Raw genomic sequence first — 16,888 nt, forward strand, 5'->3', positions numbered from 1 at the left:
TCGGGAAATTCATTCGAATTTCCGAAGGGAAATTCCTTCGAATTTCCGAAGGGAAATTCCTTCGAATTTCCGAAGGGAAATTCCTTCGAATTTCCGAAGGGAAATTCTTTCGAATTTCCGAAGCGAAATTCCTTCGAATTTCCGAAGCGAAATTCCTTCGAATTTCCGAAGCGAAATTCCTTCGAATTTCCGAAGGGAAATTGCTTCGAATTTCCGAAGGGAAATTGCTTCGAATTTCCGAAGGGAAATTGCTTCGAATTTCCGAAGGGAAATTGCTTCGAATTTCCGAAGGGAAATTCCTTCGAATTTCCGAAGGGAAATTCCTTCGAATTTCGAAGAAATTCCTTCGAATTTCGAAGGAAATTCCTTCGAATTTCGAAGGAAATTCCTTCGAATTTCGAAGGAAATTCCTTCGAATTTCGAAGGAAATTCCTTCAATTTCGAAGGAAATTCCTTCAATTTCCGAAGGAAATTCCTTCGAATTTCCGAAGGAAATTCCTTCGAATTTCGAACGGAAATTCCTTCAATTTCGAAGGAAATTCCTTCGAATTTCGAAGGAAATTCCTTCGAATTTCCGAAGGAAATTCCTTCGAATTTCGAAGGAAATTCCTTCGAATTTCCGAAGAGAAATTCCTGCAATTTCGAAGGAAATTCCTTCGAATTCGAAGGAAATTCCTTCGAATTTCGAAGGAAATTCCTACTAATTTCGAAGGAAATTCCTACGAATTTCGAAGGAAATTCTACGAATTTCGAAGGAAATTCCTTCGAATTCGAAGGAAATTCCTTTGAATTTCCGAAGGAAAATTCCTTCAATTTCCAAAGGAAATTCCTTTGAATTTTGAAGGAAATTCCTTCGAATTTCCGAAGGAAATTCCTTCGAATTTCGAAGGAAATTCCTTCGAATTTCGAAGGGAAATTCCTTCGAATTTCCGAAGGAAATTCCTTCGAATTTCCGAAGGAAATTCCTTCAATTTCGAAGGAAATTGCTTCGAATTTCGAAGGAAATTCCTTCGAATTTCGAAGGAAATTCCTTCGAATTTCGAAGGAAATTCCTTCGAATTTCGAAGGAAATTCCTTCGAATTTCGAAGGAAATTCCTTCGAATTTTCGAAGGAAATTCTTCGAATTTCGAAGGAAATTCTTCGAATTTCGAAGGAAATTCTTCAATTTCGAAGGAAATTCCTTCGAATTTCCGAAGGAAATTCCTTCAATTTCGAAGGAAATTCCTTCGAAATTCCGAAGGGAAATTCCTTCGAATTTCCGAAGGGAAATTCCTTCGAATTTTCGAAGGGAAATTCCTTCGAATTTCCGAAGGGAAATTCCTTCGAATTTCCGAAGGGAAATTCCTTCGAATTTCCGAAGGGAAATTCTTTCGAATTTCCGAAGGGAAATTCTTTCGAATTTCCGAAGGGAAATTCCTTCGAATTTCCGAAGGGAAATTCCTTCGAATTTCCGAAGGGAAATTCTTTCGAATTCCGAAATTCCTCGAAATTCCTTTCCTTTGAATTTCATCGGAAAATTCCTTTAAATTTCCTCGGGAAATTCCTTCGAATTTCAAAATTATTTGTCAAAAAAAATTCTTGGTAATATATAAACTATATAAATGTAAACTACGCGAATCGGAAGGTTTAATTTTTTTTATTTAATTTATATATTTTTGCAAAACTTTGATATGTTTTTGTTATTAGAGAGCATACTTTGGAAAACATATATCTGACAACTCGCCTTTAAGAGACAAATGTTCGTCTATTGAATATGCTCGGAGTTCGCAATAAAGTATTTTTATTCCTACGATTGTGTTGAATTTATTCGGCAACCGTTACTCGCATCTCTTTCACGCAACACTTAATTTAAATCAGTGAAACCCATATCGCAGCCACCATCTTCGCTCAACAGAAAGGCAATTAATTCAAGGTCAATAACCCAACCGATGAATAAACATCTGTAGAGCACGACCCGTAGCTCCACAGAAGAACCTTCATCCTCCTGCATCCCCCTCTCGCGAACAATCAATTTTCCACCGGTTGACTAATGGTGACAGAACCTTTTTCGACGCGCTGAGATTAATGGGTCCCGTTTCGAAATTACTTCCACGCAGATACCGCCACGTCTATCCGGAAATGAATTACACATTTTCGGGGTACCCTTCCCGTTCTGTGCAGCCATCATGTGTACGAGTGCGGTTCCCGAGAACGGTACGTGGTGGTGTCGCACACGTGTCCCCAGCCACGTAGGCGTCGACGTAAATTCGGGCCCCACAGGCAAACTTCGACGTACGTACGGCCGAAACAGCCAGCAGCGAATCCAAAAATAATGCTATCGCTTCTTTTGGTAACGGATCCACGATCGAAAGCAGAACACGAAGAAAAGTGGAAAATTCTATTTGTATAGCTTACGCACTTTCATTTTACCACCTATAATAGGTGCCCTGCATCGGAATGTAGGTTCGTAACAGGACGATAACAGCGCCACGTAAAGCTGGCGTTGGTGGTTTTACGACACACGGCTTGAACAGTTTTGTATCGTTCTTTTTTTTCGCTCTCCACAGGGCAGGACTTGACTTCTAATCAATGCTGAACTTTATGCACGATGCCTCCTTAGGGGGACTTTCCCTTTTATCGAACATGATTATATAAGATTCTTGAATTAATGTACTGAATTCGTTCTTAGAACCTGTACAGAAAATAGTCAACTCAAATTATAATTTCTTTTGATGAATCTTATTCCGTTCTATAAAATAAATAAGGTTGGGATGTTTTTTTTCGATGACAAAACCCAAGAACAATCACCCTACATACATATGCATCTCGAGCATGTGTCACAGGAGATCAACAACTTTCCGAAATGTGACCTTTGCCATTCAGGATAGATGACGGAGGCGTAGAGGGAGTGCCACAATGAGTTCTGAACTTGAACCGAACTTTGACTGCGTCGTCCGGTGTTTGGGCATGGGCACGGCGCGGGCGTTAGTATCATGGCGATGGTCCCATATCGAATGAAATTTTCCACGATTTTTTTTTTCGTTGGTCCGTTCGTTCGTTTCACGCCCGTTGGGATGTGCTGTGCGTCGTCGTTCGTCGTCCCTTCCGGCAGACGACGAAGAGTTTATGTGGTGCTATTTTCGGCGCTAATTTATTAGCGATAGCAGATAATGAAGCAAATTGAGAGGCTCTTATCGGGTGGTCAATTTTGGCGAAGGTGGAGCATACTCGGAAGGTGATAAATTAGGGCTGTTATTTAACCGGTGTGCGTAACTCCAATTTGGTATGCAGTCTGTAAATAATATTTATCGAGCTGTAGGCTGAAATGTCAAACGGTGGAGCTGAGATAGAGACTGACCTTCAATTCAGATTAATCATCAAACCAGTACTGATATAATGAATTCTCGGTTAAATGAATATGAATAAAACCTTCAGGGTTCCAGATAAATATATCTTTGAAATCTTTATTGGTAAAAATCTGCTCGAATAATGAAAATAATCAGAAAGCAACAAATTATTTCGAAATTTTAAAATGTACACAGGCAAATGTCTTGAGATATCGGCAAAAATCCTTCTCTACTTCGATAATGTGGATAAATACAATAATACAATGGATTATTGAAGCATTTTCCTATGAAAAATCAAATGAATTTTCAGTGACAATTAAAATGTATTCCCCACGGAAGGAAATTCATTTCAATTTTCTAAGAAAATTCATTCCAATTTTCTAAGAAAATTCATTCCAATTTCCAAAAGAAATTCATTCCAACTTCCACAGGAAATTCATTCCAATTTCCACAGGAAATTCATTCCAATATCCACAGGAAATTCATTCGAATTTCCACAGGAAATTCATTCGAATTTCCACAGAAAGTTCATTCAAAATTCCACAGAAAACTTATTCGAATTTCCACAGAAAGCTCATTCGAATTTTCACAGGAAATACATTCGAGTTTCCACAGATATTCATTCGAATTTCCACAGGAAATTCATTCAAATTTCCACATGAAAATTCATTCGAAATTCTTCAGGAAACTCATTCGAATTTCCACAGGAAGTTCATTCGAATTTCTACAGGAAATTCATTTGAATTGCCACGGAAAATTCATTCGAAATTTCACAGGAAATCCATTCGAATTCCCACAGAAAACTCATTCGAATTTCCACAGGAGGCTCATTCGAATTTCAACAGGAAATACATTTGAATTTCCACAGAAAATTCATTCGAAATTCCACAGGAAATTCATTCGAATTTCCACAGGAAATTCATTCGAATTTCCACAGGAAATTCATTCGAATTTTCACAGGAAATTCATTTGAATTTCCACAGGAAATTCATTCGAATTTCCATAGCAAATTCATTCGAATTTTCGCAGGAAATTCATTCGAATTTCCACAGGTAATAAATTCGAATCTCCACAGGAAATTCATTCGAATTTCCACAGGAAATTCATTAGAATTTCCACAGGAAATTCATTAGAATTTCCACAGAGAATTCATTAGAATTTCCACAGGGAATTCATTCGAATTTCCACAGGAAATTCATTCCAATTTCCACAGGAAATTCATTCCAATTTCCACAGGAAACTCATTCGAATTCCCACATAAAACTCATTCGAATTTCCATAGGAAATTTATTACAATTTTCCACAGTGAATTCATTCGAATTTCTACAGGACATTCATTCGTATTTCCACAGGAAACTCATTCGAATTTCCACAATAAACTCAATCGCATTCCCACAAAAACTCATTCGAATTTCCACAGGAAATTCATTTTAATATTTCACAGGAAATTCATTCCAATTTTTCACAGGAAATTCATTCGAATTTCCACAGGAAATTCATTCGAATTTCCACAGGAAATTCATTCGAATTTCCACAGATAATTCATTCGAATTTCCACAGGAAATTCATTCGAATTTCCTCAGAAAATTCATTCGAATTTCCTCAGAAAATTCATTCGAATTTCCACAAGAAATTCATTCGAATTTCGACAAGAAATTCATTCGAATTTCCACAAGAAATTCATTCGAATTTCCACTTTTCACTTTCCATTCGAATTTTCCACAATATATTCATTCGAATTACCACAAGAAATTAATTAGAATTTCGACAAAAAGTTCATTCTAATTTTTATAGGAAATTCATTCGAATTCCCACAGGAAATTCATTCGAATTTCCACAGGAAATTCATTCACATTTCCACAGGAAATTCATTCGAATTCCCACAGAAAACTCATTTGAATTTCCACAGGAAATTCATTTGCATTTTCACAAGAAATTCATTCCAATTTTTCACAGGAAATTGATTCAAATTTTTCACAGGAAATTCATTCCAATTTTCCACAATAAATTCATTCGAATTTCCACAAGAAATCAATTCGAATTTACACAAAAAATTAATTCACATTTCCACAAGAAATTCATTCCAATTTTTCACAGGAAATTGATTCAAATTTTTCACAGGAAATTCATGCGAATTTCCTCAGGAAATTCATGCGAATTTCCTCAGGAAATTCATGCGAATTTCCTCAGGAAATTCATGCGAATTTCCTCAGGAAATTCATGCGAATTTCGTCAGGAAATTTAATCGAATTTTCACAGGAAATACATTCGAATTTCCACAGGAAATTCATTCGAATTTCCACAGGAAATTCATTCGAATTTCCACAGGAAATTCATTGGAATTTCCACAGGAAATTCATTGGAATTTCCACAGGAAATTCATTGGAATTTCCACAGGAAATTCATTGGAATTTCCACAGGAAATTCATTGGAATTTCCACAGGAAATTCATTGGAATTTCCACAGGAAATTCATTCGAATTTCCACAGGAAATTCATTCGAATTTCCACAGGAAATTCATTCGAATTTCCACAGGAAATTCATTCGAATTTCCACAGGAAATTCATTCAATTTCACAGGAAATTCATTCAATTTCACAGGAAATTCATTCGAATTTCACAGGAAATTCATTCAATTCCACAGGAAATTCATTCGAATTCCACAGGAAATTCATTCAATTTCCACAGGAAATTCATTCGAATTTCCACAGGAAATTCATTCAATTTCCACAGGAAATTCATTCAATTTCCACAGGAAATTCATTCGAATTCACAGGAAATTCATTCGAATTCCACAGGAAATTCATTCAATTTCCACAGGAAATTCATTCAATTCCACAGGAAATTCATTCGAATTCCACAGGAAATTCATTCGAATTTCACAGGAAATTCATTCGAATTTCCACAGGAAATTCATTCGAATTTCCACAGGAAATTCATTCGAATTTCCACAAGAAATTCATTCGAATTTCCACAGGAAATTCATTCGAATTTCCACAAGAAATTCATTCGAATTTCCACAGGAAATTCATTCGAATTTCCACAGGAAATTCATTCGAATTTCCTCAGAAAATTCATTCAAATTTTCACTTTCCACTTTCCATTCGAATTTTCCACAACATATTCATTCGAATTTCCACAAGAAATTAATTAGAATTTCCACAAAAAATTCATTCGAATTCCCACAGGAAATTCATTCGAATTTCCACAGGAAATTCATTCACATTTCCACAGGAAATTCATTCGAATTCCCACAGAAAACTCATTCGAATTTCCACAGGAAATTCATTTGAATTTCCACAAGAAATTCATTTCAATTTTTCACAGGAAATTGATTCAAATTTTTCACAGGAAATTCATTCCAATTTTCCACAATAAATTCATTCCAATTTCCACAAGAAATCAATTCGAATTTACACAAAAAATTCATTCACATTTCCACAAGAAATTCATTCCAATTTTTCACAGGAAATTGATTCAAATTTTTCACAGGAAATTCATTCGAAATTTTCACAGGAAATTCATGCGAATTTCGTCAGGAAATTTAATCGAATTTTCACAGGAAATACATTCGAATTTCCACAGGAAATTCATTCGAATTTTCACAGGAAATTCATTCGAATTTTCACAAGAAACTCATAAGAATTCCCACAGAAAACTCATTCGAATTTCCACAGGTAATTCATTCAAATTTTCACAGAAAATTCATTCGAATTTCCACAGGAAATGAACAAGTCTCTCACTCTCTCACGATATGTAGTATACCGCGAGAGACTTTTTTCGCAAGCTGTCATGATAGAGAACTGATTCGGGAGGCTATACCCCATGATAAATTTCTTTTAGAAAGCTCCAAATGCGGGGAGCACTGGCTCTGATGATGCATTTCAACTTTTTCTACACGGCTGTGCAGTTACCAACACGTCACCATTTTTCTGTGGGGTTGCCTATCCGATTTTGTTTTTTTGCACTTGTATACAAGTTTGATGAATTTGTTATCATGGCTTGTTATGATTCGGAACAGTTATCTATTAAGAGCGATTTCTGCAAACCCTGCTTTGGTCCCAAGAAACAAGAACGACTGAGTAGTAACTTTCTCAGATTTTACTTAATTGATCGTAGTTCAATTCTCGTATTAAACTTTTTTCTTCAAATCTGTCTTTGTAATTCTAATAAGCAAATGATTATTGTTTCTAATTACACGAATCGTAATGTTTTTCCGTGCAATGAATCAAGCAACTACTCATCCAAAAAGTTCCTAGACCAGAATGAGAAGACCACACAAAAAATACGTTCTATTACTTGCTGAGTCACGATGATTGTTGAAAATTGTAAATGAAACCACCACAGTATTGCCCATTTAATTTTCCCAGAAAGCCTGCCGTGCAATGAGCCTGACATTTTTATCACTTCACTTCGAACCCACACTACGCAGCGGCCCCGAAAACGCAAATAGAGGGCCCCCTAATAAAGGACCGGCTGCCGTCGCCATCACAGCTGGCACATTAATTACCCCCAATGGTAAATACTCGGTAGCATGATGACTTAATATTTTATGATTTTTTGGTAGCCGTGTGACACACGTGACCTACTTGTTCCAGAAATACACATCCACAAACGCGGGCCGCATCGCATTAATGTAATGAACCACGTGGTGGAGAGTCCGACAATTACAAACCTCGGTACCGCCGTCAGTGATGAGCAAAACATTTGAGTAGACCGAACAAAAAATAATAATAAAAAGCTCACACTCCGATTCGAAGCCATTCGACCCGTCCACAGTTTCGTTCATCAGCACACAATTTTACGTACCGATTTGGTATGTAACTCGCGCCGTGCAAGAATGGACCTCGAGAGGATTTGTGGTGAATTCCTTTCGAAATGGATGACCGATGGCGCGCGGTATTCATCGAGTGCTACTGACTGCTACTACACTGGTTCGTACCCACAAAAGTTGTAAAATTGTTTTACGATTTGGTCAAATTAATCCAAGCTAGTAGTTAGTGGCTGCAATACAGATGAGATGTATTGTGGTGTCATCTTTAGCACAGTGGTCAAGTGTATAGACAGAAAGCGAGATCGTGCTGAAGAAGACTGAGTTCGAACCAAAAAGATTTAGGAATTAATCCGACTGATTGTTGGTGAATGCAAAAATGTAAACATTGACTTGAAAAACTCGCAGTCGAGCGAAGGAAATCCATCGCGCTGAAAGTCGACAACATTTCAGATGAGGAATGTTATGACAAAAACATTTGAAAGAAGAAGACCATGATTAAACGGATTAAGGCGGCAGCAGCTGCCCGCCTGGTCTAACCACCTGATAGAGGGGCGAATGGAAAGTATTATTTAAAGTGCGTATCAAAATGGCAGATGTTTATCGTCGTTTTTTCTTGGTTGTGACTTTTGTACGCTCGGTAGAAAAGATCGTGATGGATAGCGAATCTAATTGAAATTCCCAAAGTTTGCGGCAAAAAAACGACGATTCGATGATGGCGGTTTTTGTTTGGTTAATTTGAAGCGTATTTATTTTTGTTACCGATGATGTGCGAGGTACCAAGCTTGTGTAGGCTCGTTTTAGTGGATTGCAGGTGCGTTGTTGGTTGAAATTAAGATTAGGGTCTTATTGCGCAAAACAATAGAAAACAGTGAGGAGCGGGCTCTGCAGAACCATAAATATAGTTATATGTATGAACAGAGCAAGCATAATTGTATACCCTTCGATGGATCTGTTCATGAGGAAAAAGTTGTATGTGTTAAAAGAAGTAATGGCTTTATTCCATAGCTGTGGTGGATTCTCGTAAATCAATTAAGCTTCATTCACGTCTAAAAAAAATAATCGTGTAAAACTAAAATAAGTTTGAATGAAGCGTAAGCAACAAAGTATTCTAACCGCAAGCACCCACTAAGCAAACTATCCATTCGAATAGTTTGTATTGCTTTCCCAGTAAAAAAAAGCACAAAAGCCCCATAAAACGATCATTGGAAGGGGTAGCCTTGAACTTGGTGACTCGCACTCGTCAGGGCAGTGAGCGCTGCCCGCTGAGTACGGTCGTAAATGCATTGCAAACTTATTGGGTCATAAAACCGATCCGCAACCATTCCGGTGTAGCTTCCCCTGGAATCCCAAACCAACCCCTCACTCCGGTAGATCGGAAAAACCATTTAACTGCTGAGACTCAATATTGGGTTGGTTGGGATAGAAACATTGTTTACAACCACCCGAGCAACAACCCCCCTTTTTCTGGATTGCAGTCATATTATTGCTTTCAAGTGATTCCCGAAGCGGGGCGGTGAATTTTTACGCCATCCAAACAAACTCATAGAGCTGCAAACGGCGGTTAATTACCTACCGCCGGCCGGCCGATGGCGTCCCATGAGGGAGAGTGACACAGTCCGAGAACGCCGAGACCGGCCGAGCACGGGGGAAGCACATTGAACCCTTTCTAGAATGACCGGAGCGTGCGGACCGGCGAAAATGAATGCCCGTGATTTGTGAGCGATCGGTCGGTTGGCTCCGGCACGGTGCACTTGCGGCTTGGTTACAAAGTGCGCGCGAGCTGTCGTCGGCTGCTATTGATCGGGTCAATATTTGAGGAGCATTTTTTTTTCGCGGTTTGTTCCTATGCATGCTACTTTGTTGCGCAAAAAGGGGAACTCTGGTCAACGATCGTTTAGTTAGTGTGATATTTTTTTCACAATTGGTCTTCGTTATTGAATATCTTGGTCTTTTGTTAATTTTTATGCCATAAGCATTCGCAATATTTTCCACAAGATACAAGTAATTATCTCTAGACTAGCTTTTCAATCTACGATTCATGAAAAATTTTCAATTTTGTGTGAATAAAAAATTCAAAAATATTTTTATAACGGGCACGTTGGCCCAGTGTCGATTGACTCAGCTCAATGAATTGAGCAATTGGCAAATCTTTAAAATGTAAAATTGTTACATTTTTTATAATCAGATATTTCGAAATAGATTGATTAGACAAAAAAGCATTTGATAGGCTTCTTCTTCTTCTTCTTCTTATTGGCATTACATCCCCACACTGGGACAGAGCCGCCTCGCAGCTTAGTGTTCATTAAGCACTTCCACAGTTATTAACTGCGAGATTTCTAAGCCAAGTTACCATTTTTGCATTCGTATACCATGAGGCTAACACGATGATACTTTTATGCCCAGGGAAGTCGAGACAATTTCCAAGCCGAAAATTGCCTAGACCGGCACCGGGAATCGAACCCAGCCACCCTCAGCATGGTCTTGCTTTGTAGCCGCGCGTCTTACCGCACGGCTAAGGAGGGCATTTGATAGGCCAGAAAATCAAATTAGCATGGTTTTGCTTAAAATAATCCGATTTAAATAATCGGACATGTTGTTTTCTGTACTCACTGTATAAAGCTTAGCTTAGCTTGATTGTAAATTTTGAAATTAAAAAGTTGAGAAATTAAAAAAAATCTAAAACAAAGCAAAAAAGTTAAAGCATTCAAATCGAAAACATGGACTATAAAGATTAAAAATGTAATAGTTTCAAACATAACAAAAATAACTATGTGATTAATTCTAATTCCGGGTGATGAATATCCGAAAAAATCTTTCAAGTTAAAACTTGTAATTGAGGAATTAAAAGGGTCGTAAAATTCAAAATATAAACCCAACTAAATTTACCATAGCCTTCATAACTTTTGAACGCAGCGGTCGATCTTTATCAAATTCAAAAGCTTTGCCAGTCGAATGGAACATTATTCGAGAAAATCGCATAAGAATTTCTATATGAAAAGTTGTCTAATGTTTTTCTTAGACTTCATGCACACTCATACACATACAGACACACGGACAAACATTTGCTCAGCTCGTTGAGCTGAGTTCATTGGTCTCCGAAGCTTCTATATAAAGTTTATTTTCGGAGTCAAATGATAGCAAATCGGTACAACTTTGTTGTACGAGAAAGGCAAAACATTAAAAAAATATTCAGAATTATAAAGTTTCCGTTTTTAGATTTTAAATATTATAACTTTTAAAGTAACAAGATTCTAAAATTTAAAACGTTGAAAGCTGTAAATTTTCAAATATTTGAATCGACTAAATGTAAAAATTCATGTTTTCAAAAATTATGATAAACAAAAATTCAAAATCTAAATTTAAAATTTGAACAAGAAACAAATAGTAAATCTAAAAACTTGTAAAATTTAAAATAAATTCGAGATATAAATTTAAAGAAATTGAAAAAAAATAACAAAAAACAATTTCAAAATTCAAATTTACTGAAAATAATTTTATTGGGTTAGAAATCTAAAAATATTACAATTTCAAAAGTCTTACAATTCAAAAATTTAAAGTATCCAAGAAATTTAAAAGCAATGCAGCATGGGCGAGATTGCTGCAACACCGCACGATGGCGAACGAGGCACGATACAAACGGGCGCGGAACAGACAAAACTAGATTTTTCGGAGGAAAAAGCGCCAGCATGAAGAGACGGAGGAACTGTACCGCGCTAATAACGCACGAAAGTTCTATGAGAAGTTGAACCGTTCACGTAAGGGCCACGTGCCACAGCCCGATATGTGTAAGGACATAAACGAGAACCTTCTAACAAACGAGCGTGAGGTGATCCAAAGGTGGCGGCAGCACTACGAAGAGCACCTGAATGGCGATATGACAGACAACGGTTGCGATATGGTAATTAACCTAGGAGCACGCGCGCAGGACATGCGACTTCCGGCTTCGAATCTCCAGGAAATCCAGGAAAAGATCGGTCGGCTGAAAACAACAAAGCCTCTGGGGTTGACCAACTACCAGGAGAGCTGTTTAAACATGGTGGTGAGGCACTGGCTAGAGCGCTGCAATGGGTGATTACCAAGGTTTGGGAGGATGAGGTTCTGCCGCAGGAGTGGATGGAAGGTGTCGTGTGTCCCATCTACAAAAAGGGCGATAAGCTGGATTGTAGCAACTACCGCGCAATCACATTGCTGAACGCCGCCTACAAGGTACTCTCCCAAATTTTATGCCGCCGATTAACACCAATTGCAAGAGAGTTCGTGGGGCAGTACCAGGCGGGATTCATGGGTGAACGCTCTACCACAGACCAGGTGTTCGCCATACGTCAGGTATTGCAGAAATGCCGCGAATACAACGTGCCCACACATCATCTATTTATCGACTTCAAAGCCGCATATGATACAATCGATCGGGACCAGCTATGGCAGCTAATGCACGAAAACGGATTTCCGGATAAACTGATACGGTTGATCAAGGCGACGATGGATCGGGTGATGTGCGTAGTTCGAGTTTCAGGGGCATTCTCGAGTCCCTTCGAAACCCGTAGAGGGTTACGGCAAGGTGATGGTCTTTCGTGTCTGCTATTCAACATCGCTTTGGAGGAGTAATACGAAGAGCAGGGATTGACACGAGTGGTACGATTTTCACGAAGTCCGCCCAGTTATTTGGTTTCGCCGACGACATTGATATCATGGCATCGTAACTTTGAGAGGATGGAGGAAGCCTACATCAGACTGAAAAGCGAAGCAAAACGGATTGGACTAGTCATCAACACGTCGAAGACGAAGTACATGATAGGAAAAGGCTCAAGAGAGGTCAATGAGCCACCCACCACGAGTTTCTATCGGTGGTGACGAAATCGAGGTGGTAGAAGAATTCGTGTACTTGGGCTCACTGGTGACCGCCGATAACGATACCAGCAGAGAAATTCGGAGACGCATAGTGGCTGGAAATCGTACGTACTTTGGACTCCGCAAGACGCTCCGATCGAATAGAGTTCGCCGCCGTACCAAACTGACTATCTACAAAACGCTTATAAGACCGGTAGTTCTCTACGGACACGAGACCTGGACGATGCTCGTGGAGGACCAACGCGCACTGGGAGTTTTCGAAAGGAAAGTGTTGCGTACCATCTATGGTGGGGTGCAGATGGCGGACGGTACGTGGAGGAGGCGAATGAACCACGAGTTGCATCAGCTGTTGGGAGAACCATCCATCGTTCACAGCGAAAATCGGAAGACTGCGGTGGGCCGGGAATGTCGGACAGTAATCCGGTGAAAATGGTTCTCGACAACGATCCGACGGGAACAAGAAGGCGAGGTGCACAGCGGGCAAGGTGGATCGATCAGGTGGAGGACGATTTGCGGATTTTTCGCAGACTGCGTGGTTGGCGAAGTGCAGCCATGGACCGAGCTGAATGGTGAAGACTTTTATGTGCAGCACAGGCCACTCCGGCCTTAGTCTGGTAATGAATAAATAAGAGTATTTAGAATGTCTGGCGGCTGTACACATTCTTCATCAGCAACTGTACTGATCAAGTGAGGTTGTGTAAGCTATTTGCCAGTCGGTCGTCAAGCTCAGACCCGACCGCATTGCGTAGGCAAGAGCACGCAACTCAGGTTCAGTTCAATCAAAGTTAATTGCCTATTTCCGAGGATTAAACCACCCGACTTGGACATTAATTTACAATGTTGTGAAAACTCATATGTAAAAATGTACGTTTTCAAAAAAAAAAAAAAATTTTTTTAATCGCAAAATATTAAATTTGAAAATTCTAAATTTTAAAATCTAGTGAGCATGCATGAGCATGATCATGAGCATGATTGACCGCTCACGGTTGCTATTCCGTTATTGCCAGGTCAGCTGTAATTACACAGAGAACCAACAGATGATGTTTGGGACTAACATCATCCTCAATGTGTAAGAACTGGTGACCCAAATATTAAGCAATACCAGCGCCGGCCGTGTCCGAATGCACGTCAATTAAGAAATGGGTAGGAGAATGTTGACGTGATACTCGCTTTGATGGAAGCCGACGAGTCATCTGCACTGAAGGGTTCGTTTTGGTAAACGGTTTGCCGTGTGTAACGTGTATTATGATGAAGTTTAAACAAAAACACTATCGAACGCGCACTAATTAATCGACTAATCAACCGCACAGAGCAGATCAACATATTTCGATGATCGCGCGATCGCTCTGCGTACTAATACAAACACGATAGAACACGCACTAAATTTTTATTTGTTGATTAATTTAATTACCCGCACAACGCAGAGCCAAATATCTTAATGATCGCGCGATCGTTCTGCTTATTAGAGGAAACACGATCGGACGCGCACTAATAGTTCATTTGCTGATTAATCCATTCACCCACACAAAGCAGAACAAATATCTCGAAGATCGCATGATCGTTTTGTATTTGTTAATTAATTAACTCGTTCGCACAACGCAGAACAAAACATTTTGGTGATCGTTCTGAGCGCTATGTGCACACAAGCCATTTAACGAAAAACTCTCACGCAAACCAAGTGAAAAAAATGTGTGAATAATGGTTAATATTTTCGTGTGGATTCATCAATCGGATTATAGAGAAGGAAATGAAATAAGACAGCAAATCAGATACCAATGATGTTTGAGAACATTGCTTTGAATAGCATTATTAATTGTTTAATGTATGTTTGTATTTATACCGAATATTGAACATTACCACTTGGATTCTCTAAATTTTAAAATTTAGTAACAAAAAAAAAAGAATATTAAAATTCAAGAGTTAAGAAATTTTAAAATCCTTATTCTTATACTTTATCCTAAAGTTAAAATTATAAAGCATCTAAAATCGAAAATGTCAAATTTTCTAGTAATTCCAAAAATTCTAAAAAACCTCACAATCTAAAAATCAGAAAAATATAACATCTAATAAATAAAAATCTTAAAATATAAAATCTTTTTAAAAAATATAGAAATCGTTGATTTTTATATCAACAAGTTTGAAAATTAAAAAATAGGATAAATCGTCACTCGGATACAGGGACCATATTGTACAAACGGTTAATTATGGCAGCAAAATATTTTTTTTATATTTCTTTAGGCCGTTACAAATATTCAATTGACTTTTTGTCCTGCTGGTCTCCGAAAGGGCAAGGGGGAGGGAAAAAAATTATTAACGCATTTGCCCAAAAGTACACGCGGCGCTCCCCAGAGGAAACCGCACTTTTTGCTGCCCGTATATTCGATTCTTATGGGAAGATAACATTGCGGCATTTCCTAGGGTGCGGTTGTTCCTTTCGAATGGGATACGCCGCGTGGAATTTTGTGCAAATGCGCCTTTGGAAACATTACAACAGCCGCGCGGTATAGTGTATTGACAGCACCCTCCAATAAAATAAAAAAAATAATAATCAGAGAACTCCTTGGATTTGTTAAAGAATGTTTTGAAAATCCTCAAAATTATCCGAATTTTATTTTTTTGCCCCCTCAAAATATTATTTATTTATATTATTAGTTATCGCGCCACATTGCATAGATCGATAATCCATCAAGTGATTGATGACCTTGCCTTTGGAAAATGTTGATGTCATGTCCATCAAACAACTTCATTTATTACGCGGCGCAGGGAATACACTATTAGAACGAATTAGCTTGGGAATTCTGCAAAATGTAGTCATGTAACTACTGTTCTGATGTTGGTTTTTCATTATAGCACTCAAATGAGTGCTACAATATTTTTTTTGTTCATAGAAGCACCTATTTCGTTGGTATGGAAAACTAGGCCCTTTTATCGTTCAAAGACGAATTGTAAACCAGGTAAAATAATCATGATTGTTTGATTTAACACAACACACGATTAATTAAATTCCTACAATTTTAATCTGCCTATTCACTTCAACCACTAGAACCCACGGAAAATAATTTTTAATTTAGTTTGTGAAATATATTGTTAAACAATAAATAAAAGCTACTTCAGCATTACCGTTTCTAGCCGTATCATACTACCGGATAATAAGCTTATCGTTTTTTCTTCAAAAATATAAATCTTTGTCAAAGCAGAAAAAAAAACATTTACGCGACTTTATTTTTTCTACATCTTAACATTACTATGTCTGATATGTTAAACTTTTTTAAGCAAAAATTGTTTTTTGGAGTTTTTCTTACACATGTACATTTTTACTTAAGCTGGACAATGTGTAGTAGCATATCGAGTTCTGAATGGCATCACTTTTCAGCATGAGAAGGGTTTGATTCTGATACACATAGTATACTCGGTATCCATGGATTACGCCATTTTGCGCTCTGGTTCCTGCCAGCTGATTCGAATAGTGGTTGAAGTTATCTCCAGAATGCTCAGATTGCGAGGTTTACTTGGAACTGGAAGCAATGGAATATTCAATAAAAAGAACATTGTGAATTAAATGCTACCCTGTCTACTACAGTTTTTTTGGTACAGTAATATCTTGATTTTTTGTCATTTCATATTATGTGTAGAGAAAAAATGTATTTCGAATCTAATGGGCGTCACGTATACTTGCACCTATTAGATCACTGCAGAATTATTGTCCATTTTTTGTTAAATAACCAGCCCACCACAGTGCAAAACATAGTTGTTTTGTACTTATAACGTTAATCTTCTGATTACAATGATACAACAAAAAGAAAAAAAAAAGTTTGTGAAAAAAAAAGTTTGTTGTACGAGAAAGGCAAAAAAGTCAGAATACATATGCATATTAATCAAAACAATTATGTTATTATGTATGATACTGCCATCCGTCTTTTTATTTCATCTTTACAGAAAT

General features: G+C 37.9%; 1 protein-coding gene and 1 non-coding gene across 4 annotated transcripts in view; one reads left to right on the forward strand and one right to left on the reverse strand.

Moving 5' to 3' along the window:
- The window catches only part of LOC134212214 (uncharacterized), a 730,451-nt gene that overhangs the window by 465,288 nt on the left and 248,275 nt on the right, over positions 1-16,888 (reverse strand). The gene's annotated exons all lie outside the window — the stretch shown is intronic.
- Positions 929-1,186, forward strand: LOC134218681 (small nucleolar RNA snR191). Its single transcript, XR_009981442.1, has one exon. It is a non-coding gene; the product is annotated as a small nucleolar RNA snR191 (small nucleolar RNA).

Source organism: Armigeres subalbatus, chromosome 2, assembly GCF_024139115.2.
Source record: "Armigeres subalbatus isolate Guangzhou_Male chromosome 2, GZ_Asu_2, whole genome shotgun sequence".
Lineage (NCBI taxonomy): Eukaryota > Metazoa > Arthropoda > Insecta > Diptera > Culicidae > Armigeres > Armigeres subalbatus.